Source organism: Podarcis melisellensis (assembly GCF_964234715.1).
Source record: "Podarcis melisellensis genome assembly, chromosome: 17".
NCBI lineage: Eukaryota > Metazoa > Chordata > Lepidosauria > Squamata > Lacertidae > Podarcis > Podarcis melisellensis.
In genome coordinates, this window is record NC_138534.1 from 2,914,193 (window position 1) to 2,926,369 (window position 12,177).

The 12,177-nt window shown below is 45.6% G+C and overlaps 1 protein-coding gene across 2 annotated transcripts in view; it reads left to right on the forward strand.

The window, feature by feature from the left end:
* MECP2 (methyl-CpG binding protein 2) overlaps positions 1–12,177 on the forward strand; it is an 87,368-nt gene that overhangs the window by 69,781 nt on the left and 5,410 nt on the right. The window lies entirely within an intron of this gene.

The window sequence follows — 12,177 nt, forward strand, 5'->3', positions numbered from 1 at the left end:
ACAGGATTCCTTTTGGTGTACCGACCTCCCCGCTGCACCAAGGATTCCCTGCCCGAGCTGCTTCAGGTCGTGGCGGATGTTCTCCTGGAGACACCCAGCTTGGTCGTCCTAGGGGATTTTAACATCCATGCCGACACGACCCTACAAGGGGCAGCTCGGGACTTCGTGGAAAGCATGGCCTCCATGGGGCTGTCCCTGAATAAGTCTGGCCCAACCCATAGCCGCGGACATGCCTTGGACCTGGTGTTTACCTCTATGGATGTTGGTGATCTGACTCTAAGTAAAAGTGAAACAAAAGAAGTGCCATGGTCAGATCACTTCCTGGTGCAACTGGACTTCTCTGCGACCCATCCCCTCTGCAGGGAGGTGGGACCAATTCGGATGGTCCGCCCCCACCACCTAATGGATCCAAATGGTTTCCAGAGAGTGGTAGGGGATGCTTTATCCCATGTTGATGGCCTTTCAGCCGATTCCCTGGTGGCCCGCTGGAATGTGGAGTTAACCAGGGCTATTGACTGTTTAGGGACACAGGTGGCGCTGTGGGTTAAAGCCTCAGCGCCTAGGACTTGCCAATCGAAAGGTCGGCGGTTCGAATCCCTGCTGCGGGGTGCGCTCCCGCTGCTCGGTCCCAGCGCCTGCCAACCTAGCAGTTTGAAAGCACCTCCGGGTGCAAGTAGATAAATAGGGACCGCTTACCAGCGGGAAGGTAAATGGCGTTTCCGTGTGTGGTTCTGGCTCGCCAGAGCAGCGATGTCACGCTGGCCACGTGACCCGGAAGTGTCTCCGGACAGCGCTGGCCCCTGGCCTCTTAAGTGAGATGGGCGCACAACCCCAGAGTCTGTCAAGACTGGCCCGTACGGGCAGGGGTACCTTTACCTTTACCTTTTATTGACTGTTTGGCTCCGAAGCGCCCTCTCCGATTGCATGGAGCCCGGAGAGCCCCGTGGTTTTCCACGGATCTGAGGGCAATGAAACAATCGTTGAGACGGCTAGAGCGCCGGTGGCGGATAACTCATTCCGAATCTGACCGGACATAGGTTAGAGCTCAACGTCGAGCCTACCAAGTGGTGATAGCGATGGCGAAGAAGAATTTCTTCACCGCCTCTATTGCATCTGCAGAAAACAGCAGCAGGAGACTTTTTCAGGTGGTTCACAATTTAGCGGAACCACCTGTAACATCGGGGCCCAGTACGGGCCACATATTCTCCTGCAATGATTTTGCAAAGTTTTTTGCAGATAAAATCGCTCAGATTCGGGAAGAAGTAGACTCCACCGTGGGAGCAGGGCCAGGGCGGGAGAGTGCTAGAGTTCTGTCTAGTCAAGTTGAGTGGGATCAATTCCAATCTGTTACCTCCGAGGATGTGGACAGGCTGCTTGGACGAGTGAAACCAACCACCTGTCTCCTGGATCCTTGCCCATCCTGGCTTATAAAAGCTAGCCGGGAAGGACTGGGCGATGGGCTTCATGGGGTGGTGAATGCTTCCCTCCGTGAGGGAGCCTTCCCAGACCCACTGAAAGAGGCGGTTATTAAACCGCTTCTTAAAAAACCATCTTTAGATGCGGCCACAATGGCCAACTATCGCCCAGTCTCAAATCTTCCATTCTTGGGCAAGGTGATAGAGCGAGCGGTTGCTGAACAACTCCAGGCACGCCTTCCAGTCGGGATTCAGGCCTCATCATGGGACTGAAACTGCCTTGGTCGCACTGGTTGATGATCTCCGGCGGGCTAGGGACAAAGGTGAGAGCTATTTCCTAGTTCTGCTGGATCTCTCAGCGGCGTTTGATACCATCGACCATAACATCCTTCTGGACCGTCTTGAGGGGCTGGGAGCTGGGGGCACTGTCCTACAGTGGTTCTGCTCCTTCCTCCTGGGCCGTGTTCAGAAAGTGGTGGTGGGGGATGAGTGCTCAGACCCCTGGGCTCTCACTTGTGGGGTGCCTCAGGGTTCTGTCCTCTCCCCCATGCTTTTCAACATCTACATGCAGCCACTGGGAGAGATCATCGGGAGGTTTGGGCTGGGTGTTCATCAGTATGCAGATGATACCCAGCTCTACCTCTCTTTTAAATCAGAACCAGTGAGGGCAGTGAAGGTCCTGTGTGAGTGTCTGGAGGCGGTTGGAGGATGGATGGCGGCTAACAGATTGAGGTTGAATCCTGACAAGACAGAAGTACTGTTTCTGGGGGACAGGAGGCGGGCAGGTGTGGAGGATTCCCTGGTCCTGAATGGGGTAACTGTGTCCCTGAAGGACCAGGTGCGCAGCCTGGGAGTCATTTTGGACTCACAGCTGTCCATGGAGGCACAGGTTAAATCTGTGTCCAGGGCAGCTGTTTACCAGCTCCATCTGGTACGTAGGCTGAGACCCTATCTGCCTGCAGACTGTCTCGCCAGAGTTGTGCATGCTCTGGTTATCTCCCGCTTGGACTACTGCAATGCACTCTACGTGGGGCTACCTTTGAAGGTGACTCGGAAACTACAACTAATCCAGAATGCGGCAGCTAGACTGGTGACTGGGAGCGGCCGCCGAGACCATATAACACCGGTCTTGAAAGACCTACATTGGCTCCCAGTATGTTTCCGAGCACAATTCAAAGTGTTGGTGCTGACCTTTAAAGCCCTAAACGGCCTCGGTCCAGTATACCTGAAGGAGCGTCTCCACCCCCATCATTCTGCCCGGACGCTGAGATCCAGCGCCGAGGGCGTTCTGGCGGTTCCCTCATTGCGAGAAGCAAAGCTACAGGGAACCAGGCAGAGGGCCTTCTCGGTAGTGGCGCCCACCCTGTGGAACGCCCTTCCAGCAGATGTCAAAGCAATAAACAACTACCTGACATTCAGAAGACATCTTAAGGCAGCCCTGTTCAGGGAAGTTTTTAACGTGTGATATTTTAGTGTATTTTTGGTTTTTATGGAAGCCGCCCAGAGTGGCTGGGGAGGCCCAGCCAGATGGGCGGGGTATAAATAATAAATTATTATTATTATTATTATTATTATTATTATTATTACATGTAAATTGGCGAGAAATTGGTGGCCCAGCATATTAAAAGCAAACCTGGCACTGAGGATGGTAAAGGCATATACATAATATTACGAATTGCATGTAGCAAAGGTAAGCCCTACCCACCAACAGCATCTGACTCCTTAAAGATTATCCACAAGGGAATGCAGCCCATGGTAGAAAAAAGGTTCCTCACTCCTGATATAGAGGCTAGAATAAGAATGTGTTTTAAGAAATTAGTGTTTTCTATAATCCCCTGCACCCCTGCCAAAGTGACTATGGCACAAATCATCTGCTTCAGAGTTCCTGTCACTATTGTATGTCCATCTAGATACAGTGGTTTTTTTTTGGGGGGGGGTAATCATAAACAATGTTTCATTGTATTTCTGTTGCTAGCTTCATGTGTGCCAGTTATTCTGGGCCAGTGAGGGTAGTCACTTAAGATGTACCCTTACACAGCAAAAGTGGGCAACCTATGGCCCATAGACTGAAGAATTTGTCGATAACAGCTTTTATTTAGAACAATACTGTAGCAGCAAAAAGCACCCTGTTTGCAGCCTTTTTAGTTCCAGAGAGTAGTTTAGAAGTTAAACAATACAAGTTTAAAGAAGCCAACATTTAAGTTCTGACTGTTGAGGGTTCACATCTTTCCTTTAAAAAATGATTCAAACATTTCAGCTAGCACAGAAACATTACTAAACCTGGGAATTCCCATTTATTGAAAAAATACATTAGGTTTCACTGTACCATGCAGTGGCTGCTTCTTTAGCGGGGGAAGTTGGTTGTTGGCTAGTTCCCCCACCCACAGTGGTTCTTGTTTTTTTGTAGCACTAGTTTGTCTTTCCTGGTGCTTGCACCTGCCTGCATTTTTCAGTGCTTCCAAATTCAAATATGACACTTTCAATTTTTAAGTTGACCCGCGCTGTGGCAGTATGCAATTGTAGCTCCAGTGAGACTGTTTGTATTTTTCCTTGTGCAGAATGATTGTCCAACTATTGAATAACCTTCAGAGGTGACATTTTCCCCAGTAAATTAAAAAATAAAAACCAGGAATCCTTGGTGAAAGTAGTCTTTCCCAAATTTACCGAGTAGTATTTGGATCAGACCCATCTAATCTAATACTCTGTCCTCACAGTTGCTAACCCAATGCCTCTGCTCCCCAGCAACTAGAATTCAGGGGCATCCTGCCTGCAGCGCTGGAGGTAGTCTGCAGCCACGTCAGATGCCATGATTTATCGCCACAGCAGGGTCTTTTTCAGCAGGCTGGTAAGGCAGCTTATCAGTATTACCCTACATACTACTGAAGTAAGCTGAGGCTGAGCGAGTGGCTTACCTAACTCACCCAGTGAGTTTATGGCTGGGATGAGTGTTGACTTCCTGGCTCATGCAGAACTGTTTACCTATCTATCCTTCTCCCATTAAAACCCACATTCAGCTGAAATGTGTATCACCCTGTTTGTTTCTAATTCCTTGAGCCCTGACCACAAAAAGTTTACTCCTTTCCTGATGTTGATCCTAAAGGCTGTTCCTCAAACAGCATTCAGTCCTCTCTACAACAGAGACAGGGCTGACACACCTTTCGGCTCACCTGGTAGCATGAATGGGGAGTTCCCAGAAACTGAAGACAGCAGCTATTTTGGAGGGGAGGGAAACCCCTCTTACATCAGAAGGCAAGAATCTCTATAAATAGCAAGAAGGAGGCAGATTGAGGTGCTGGGAATGTGGATCTGAGACTTTCAAAGAGCAAAACATTTAACCCTTGTATTGGCTTGCTATTTAGAGCATTTCATTCTACTGTGCTCTAGTGCTGCGTCTTATACAACTGGCTCTGGAATCCCTGCCTGGCACAGATTACAAGTGACCTAGATAATGCCAGCTGGACCAGCGTCTCCCTTTCTGAGCATCCCTTCCTGCCCCAGCTGCTGCCAGAGTGACCCTAAAAAATCTGTGAGGCCAAGGCTTCCAGCATCACCAATAATAATAATATAATATTTTTTTATTTATACCCCGCCTTTCCCAGTTTAAAAACCATGCTCAGGGTGGCTAACAGCAAATATAAAACATTGATTAAAATGAGACTTAAAAACAGCATAAAATGCAGCATCAATATCAATAAAATTCTAAAATTCAGGGGTCATTTGGGGGGGGGACCCCAGTCAGTAGACACTGAATGATCACCAGGGCTAACTGGCCAAGTTGGTCCTACAAGGGCCAGCAAGGAGACCAGGGAAGAATTTAAATGTGGGGTCCCGAAAGGGTTTCTTCATAGAAGAGGAAAGGGAAAAGGGAATAGAGGATCAGGCTAATTCAAATTGAAGGCCAGGTGGAATAGCTCTGTCTTACAGGCCCTGTGGAAGGAGATCAAGTCCTGCAGGGCCCTAGGCTCGTGGGACAGAGCATTCCACCAGGTCGGAGCCGTCACTGCAAAAGCCCTGGCCCTGGGGGAGGATAGTCTGGCTTCCTTAGGGCCCGGTACTTGATTGCAGTAATCCGTCATTGATCATGCTGGAGCAAGCAGGTCATAGAATCATAGAAGGGACCCAAGGGTCATCTAGTCCAACCCCTGCAATGCAGGAATCTCAGCTAATGCATCCATGACAGATGTCCATCGAACCTCTGCTTTAAACCTCCAAGGAGTGAGAGTCCACAACCTCCTGAGGGAGATTGTTCCACTTTTGAACAGTTTTTTCCATATGTTTAGTCAGAATCTCCTTTCTTTTAACTTGGTCCAGGTCCTACCCTCCAGAACAGGAGAAAACAAGCTTGCTCCATCTTCCATGTGACAGCCCTTGACATATTTGAAGATGGCTATCATATCACCTCTTAGTCTCCTCACTCCTCATAAGGCATGGTTTCCAGACCCTTGATCATCTTGGTTGCCCTCCTCTGCACATGTTCCAGCTTGTCAACATCCTTCTTAAATTGTGGTGCCCAGAATTGGACACAGTATTCCAGGTGTGGTCCAACCAAGGCAGATTAGAGTGGTACTATTACTTCCCTTGATCTGGACACTAGATTTCTGTTGATGCAGCCTAGAATAGCATTAGCTTTTTTTGCTGCTGCATCACACTGTTGACTCATGTTAAGCATGTGGTCCACCAAGACCCCTAGATCCTTTTCACATGTACTTCTAGTAAGTCAGGTATATCCCATCTTATATTTGTGCATCTAGTTCCAATGCATTTTCATCTGTCATGCCAGACTTCTTAAACTTATTCTATACATTTAATTTCTTAGGAAGTACATAAGAATCCCTGTGCACAGTCCTGGGGGAAGTTGCTGGTTGTGCCCATGTCAAGCACTGAAATTCAACAACACTTTGGGCCCCTGATTTTGCAACTTTGGGGAATGTCCTGCAAAGAAATATGAAATGCTAATTTGATTCAGTTTGCAGCTGTTGGCTATCAAAAACAGGTGGTGAAATGCGTTATTCCCCCCCCCCCCCCGGTATCCTCTCAAGTGTACACACTTAATGGGAGATGATGAATGTGGTAAGGGAAAGCGAAATAAATGTAAAAAGGTAAAGGACCCCTGGACTATTAAGTCTAGTCAAAGGTGATTATGGGGGGCAACACTCATCTTGCTTTTCAGGCCAAGGGAGCTGGCATTTGTCCACACTAAATGGGGCACTGTGGCAACAGCCAGAGCGCACGGAAACGCTGTTTACCTTTCCGCTGCAGCAGTACCTATTTATCTACTTGCACTGGTGTGCTTTCAAACTGCTAGGTTGGCAGAAGCTGGGACAGAGCAATGGGAGCTCACCACCATCATATGAATTCAAACTGCCGAGCCCAAGAGGCTCAGTGGTTGTTGGGCAACCATCAGGCTTTATAGTTTGACCAAAGATGGCACTAGCACAATCAGTCAAAACTGAGATCAACAAGATACACAGATGCACAAATATAAGATGGGATACACCTGGCTTACACAAATCAAACCAATTATTTATCTTTCCATTGGAATGAAATAAAAATAAATAAATAGGGATGGAGGTCAGATTGCATTTTAATGTGAACCTTCCACATTTGAACTTCCTGAACCAGTACAGGAACTGAAAGACAGCCCTTCTTAAAAATACATACTTCTCCCAATTTTGCGATGCAGATCTCCAGCTGAAGAATATGTACAAAAATACATATACAGGCAACAATCAATTTAGGTGTGTCCAAATGATGCGTGATTGCACACACACACTGCACCAAACCCAGAAGTAGCCCCCAAACGTCATAAAGACGCCATGAAAAGGGATGGAGTGGGCTTACACACACTCTGGTCCAGCACTGAAACCCCGCACAAAATGAGGATTGCCTTTAGTAGTGAAGATAATGTACAAAAAGCATTCTTTTAAGGAGAGTTGCTTGCAAAAATACGTATACCAGGCAAAATTGTGTTTCAAAATGCATATTGTTACAAAAGTTGGGTGCCCCTCCCCATGCTGTGCCAAGTGGTAGCAAGATGGTTTATTCACCTATTTAAACCTTCAATCTGCATGGAGGAGTCCAGATCATACAGCATGGTCATTTCAAGACGGGCTTGTCCCCCACAGCAGTGCAGTCCTGGAGTCAAAGGCATCTTTCTCAGCCAGCCTTCAGCCAACCTATCCAAGATGGATCCCAGTCTTTCTTCTCCCCTTCTTCCCAGCACACCTTGTTATAAACACACTTTCCCTGTCACTTCCCACCTAGTTAACCTGGCATCCTTCTGTCCAAGGTTTTTTCTAGGACAGCCAGGCTGGTTTGCATAAGCCAGCCCAAGGATTCCTTGTCTGGCACAATTCTGTTGCTTGTACTTTAATCTATATCCCAATTAATCAAAATCCTACCATTTATTAATTTATAGAATTTAGGGAGGTCCCTCCCAAATCTATAACAATATATTACGAGAAATGTGCATGAATTGCATGCAACTTTTCATGTGAACTTCCTCCCTCCCTCCCTTTCTTTGCAAACTTATGAAGAAATGGGGCAAACCGAATTTAAAATTGGGAAAAGAAGAAACCATGAGAAATGGAAGTGATAGATTTTCCTATCCCAACAGTGAGTTGTGTTATAACTGTTACGCTTGCTTGCATCAGAGGTAGTTTCAGAGAGCGTCAGAGCTTGCTTCAAAGAGAGAAATTATGGGGAAATCATGGAAATTTGTCTTAGTCGCTACATCCACATAAAGCTCAATAGTTCAGAGTCTCTCTCACACACATACAGGATTGATACTCAATCACAAATGTTCCATAGTTATTGTACTTCTTTGGGGGAAACAGTTTGGAAAACATTACTGAGGAAAACTCCCTCAGTGCTCGCTGATGTAGAGTGACTGTATACCCTGCTAGAATTACAGCTGTTCTGTAATTATTTATAAAGCTATTGCCACTTTATAAATTATATACCATGCTCCTTTTTATTTTTGTCTTAATAAGTTTGTATTAATTCTGTACAGGAGTTTGAGCTATTACAATATCTCAGCTGTTGCGTATTCTTTGTTATCAATATTTCATGTTGTATTTATTAAACTGGTATTAAAAATGACCCGGGTATCCTAGATATTGCCAGAGGTTATAATACATATTGCCAGAGTGTAACGGAGAGGCTCCGTCACATGGGTGCATCTACTCAGGACTTCCTGTGGTGTGAGCAAAATGTTATAAAGCCTTCCAGAGTCCTCCATATGTTGCTGGATTCGAACTCCATTCATGGCCCCTTGACATGCTAGCTGGGCTGATAGGCGTTGGGATTCAACAACATCTGAAAGACATCATATTGGCCACACCTGATCTAGAGTATGGGCTGATAGGTTCCTGGTAAAAACAATCTTTGACCAGGACACTTGAGGAGAGGATACATTTTATAGAAAAATATGTATCTGTGTGTGTCTGTGTATTTTTGATACTATTCTTCAATACTATGCTCAAATGATAATAGCACACTCTGGCAATACCATGCAGATCTCCGCAGGGAAAGAAGCAATACAACCCAGAGGAGGAATAAACTTCTTGTGTAATTTTTTTTTACTGAGGATGTTGGTGGGCATTATTGTCCATCTGGTGACACTCTGGAATGTACCCACCGGGCTTCCAAGGCTTGCGGATAGCAGGCAGCAGCCCGAATCCCGGGGAGCGCAGCGCTGGGCTCAGAAGGCGTGCAACCTCGCCCCCGCTCCCAGACTCATTCTGGGGGCTGGTGTCGGGGGAAGCTCAGGCTTCCCCCGCCCCAGCCCCGAGGCTAAAAAGGAAGCCAAGACAGCGAGCGGGATCCATCCCGCTAGCTATCTTGGCTTCTGTGAAAGCCGCATGCAGCTTCTCCCAGCTGGAGAGGTTGTGCGTGGCTAAAGAGGAAGCTAAGACAGCTAGCGAGATAATATATATTTTTTTCTTTATTTCCCCCCCCCCAAAAAAAAAACTAGTTGCGCCCTATGGTCCGGTGTGCCCTATAGAGCGAAAAATACAGTAATCCTACATTAGAACAAACATACGGTAGTTTAAGCATGAAGTATTTGTTTCCAATGAAAAATATGTTAACTCCCATCTTCTCCCTAGTACAGACAGTGACTGGTTTAGGAATGTTGGAGATAATATTACTATTGGCTTTAATTTCATATTCATGACCTTCTGTTAATGTCTTGGGGTGACTTTTACAATAACAAAATCTTTCTATGTATCTTAGGGTTTCTTCATGCCACCATCTTGTCTGCTTTGTGTAAGGTGCCATATTTCAAAAAGTGAAAATCTGGACACAAAAGTTGTTGAGCTTGTTTTGCTTTGGCAGAAAAAATGTATGTCTTTGAGCTAATTTGGGGGGAATTCACCAAAAAAAATCAACACTTCTATATGGGCTTCCATATGCCCGGATTTTGCCAGACATTCTAACTGATTTCTGAAAATTCTGCCTGGATGCTCTTTTGGCAGACACATCCCAGATATATCCAGGAAATTCTGGATGTATGGCAACTCTAGCTTTGTGGGATACATGTAAAGCATGGCCTTACATTCCTTTAAAAAAAAATTTCTTGATTTTCCAATAAAAACAGCCAATCAACATATCCGCATCATAATCTAATTAAAAACAATAAACTAAAATTTAAAAAATAACCAAAGACCTTAAATTCTTTATACTCCTATGGCCATGTGTCCACGACCCACAGTCTGTTATAGGTCCTATTAAAGCATCTGCCGAATGCATTAACATATTAATTAAATGTTTATAAATGGAGTTAACGGAGTTAAAGTGTTGACAGTAGTGAACACTGGAGTCTCTAATGAACACAACTGATACTTAAAATTAAGTGTCCCTCACCCTTGACTGATTCTCAAGTCTGTAGGCAGTGTTGTGCAATTTGTGTGTAGGCAAAACTGAGAAGCTTTGTGTATGTGTGTCAGAGAGAGACCAAGAGTGGCACAGAGAAATGGACCAAAGAAACGCATGCTGTGGATTCTCATGTCAGCTTCAAGGAGCTGAGTAGCATCTCAGAGTCTGGGCTCAAAGAGGTTTTGATGCTGAGTCTCTTAATACTGTTCTAGTATTATTTCTCCTGCCTCATCAAAGTCAGCCCTCTGACCGATGAGCACTTGCCATTCTGCCCCACTAAGGAAGTGAAAGCTTTATTGCTCTGGTAGGTGCTGGAACTGAACTCGGGCAGGAAATACAACTGGGTTAAAGGTTAATGTCAAACCTTTCTGCTCTGCCATACGTCTAAACTAGTTTCAAGCCACCTTACATGTTTGCAGAAATGGTGTGGAGGATGGGCATGTATATCTGATGCGTTATTTTAATTTTCTGTTGAAAAAAAATGATAATAAATAGTACCTGTGCCCCAGCTAAAAGGCAGGATGTTGTTGTGTGCCAGGGGCTTGTGGTCTAATACAAGCTCTCTGAGGAAGTGGCTGGTTTTCTGCTCATAATTGGAGTCTAACTGGTTGGGTGACTGCCAGATATCAGCAAGGACTCCCCCTGCCTCCTCCCTTCACCATACCACATGAAATTAAAATAGCAGTTTCCAACCCGCCTTGGCAGTTGCAGGAGTTCCCAGAGTTATTTAATTTAGTACACAGACTGCAAGTGTATCTGTCCATGTGCCTTAGTCAATTAATCATGTGAACGAATCTTCAATGAAGATTTTGCCAGAATGCATGAAGAGGAGGATAGCTGTGTTGATGTGCTAACCACTCAGTGCTGTTTTGCTAACACTGAAAGGAAAAACAGATTATCATAGCTTACAAAGATGAAATCATTGCCGAACTGAACCACCACCTCTGATATTAGTGGAAATTCAACTGTATTCATCCATGTACCGCCATTACCATTTTGAGAGCACAGCAGGCTGTCTTCCATTTGTGAACAAGCTACATCCCCTCTCTGTAGTCTTGCATGATTTCTGCACTGCTCTGGGAGAAAGAAAGCAACGCTGCTTCTCCAGCCTTATTTACAAACAGCTTGAATTTCTGCTGCAGTAATTATAGCCTGAAGGATCTAGGCACTTCCTTTGGAATACCTCCCATATTTTTGTTTATCATAGCTGCCAGATTCCCCTCCCTGTGAAGAAAAGGGAGAGGCGGGGAGAGGTGGATGGAGGAGGCCTTTATATTAGATTTACCTGTGTGAATTTTGAGGTCTGCAGTGTTCTGTATCTTTCCATATTCTAGGAATAGATTTCCTGTATGAGTATTGTGTTGATCTACTTAGCAAATCTGGACAAAAATTAGTGCCTAAGCATCAGCCTCAGGATTTTCTTCATCCCTTCAGGACTGAAGAGAGAGCAGCAGGTAGCTAAGTACTTGGGTGTCTGAGCAAATTTGCAGCCCTATTTCAATCTCTGGAAGTTATTTTCCTTGAGCTGCTGCTGCCTGTTACAGTGGTACCTCAGGTTAAGTACTTAATTCGTTCCGGAGGTCCGTACTTAACCTGAAATTGTTCTTAACCTGAAGCACCACTTTAGCTAATGGGGCCTCCTGCTGCCGCCGCGCCACCGGAGCCCAATTTCTGTTCTTATCCTGAAGCAAAGTTCTTAAACTGAAGCACTATTTCTAGGTTAGCGGAGTGTGTAACCTGAAGCGTCTGTAACCCGAGGTACCACTGTACTTCATCTTCTTTGCTAGAGCAGAAAATTTTTAACAGTGGGTGAACCAAGCTCTTGAAGAACCAAGCCTTGTAGTTCCTCATCGTTATGTCCTCCCTCTGAACAGTCAAATGGAGG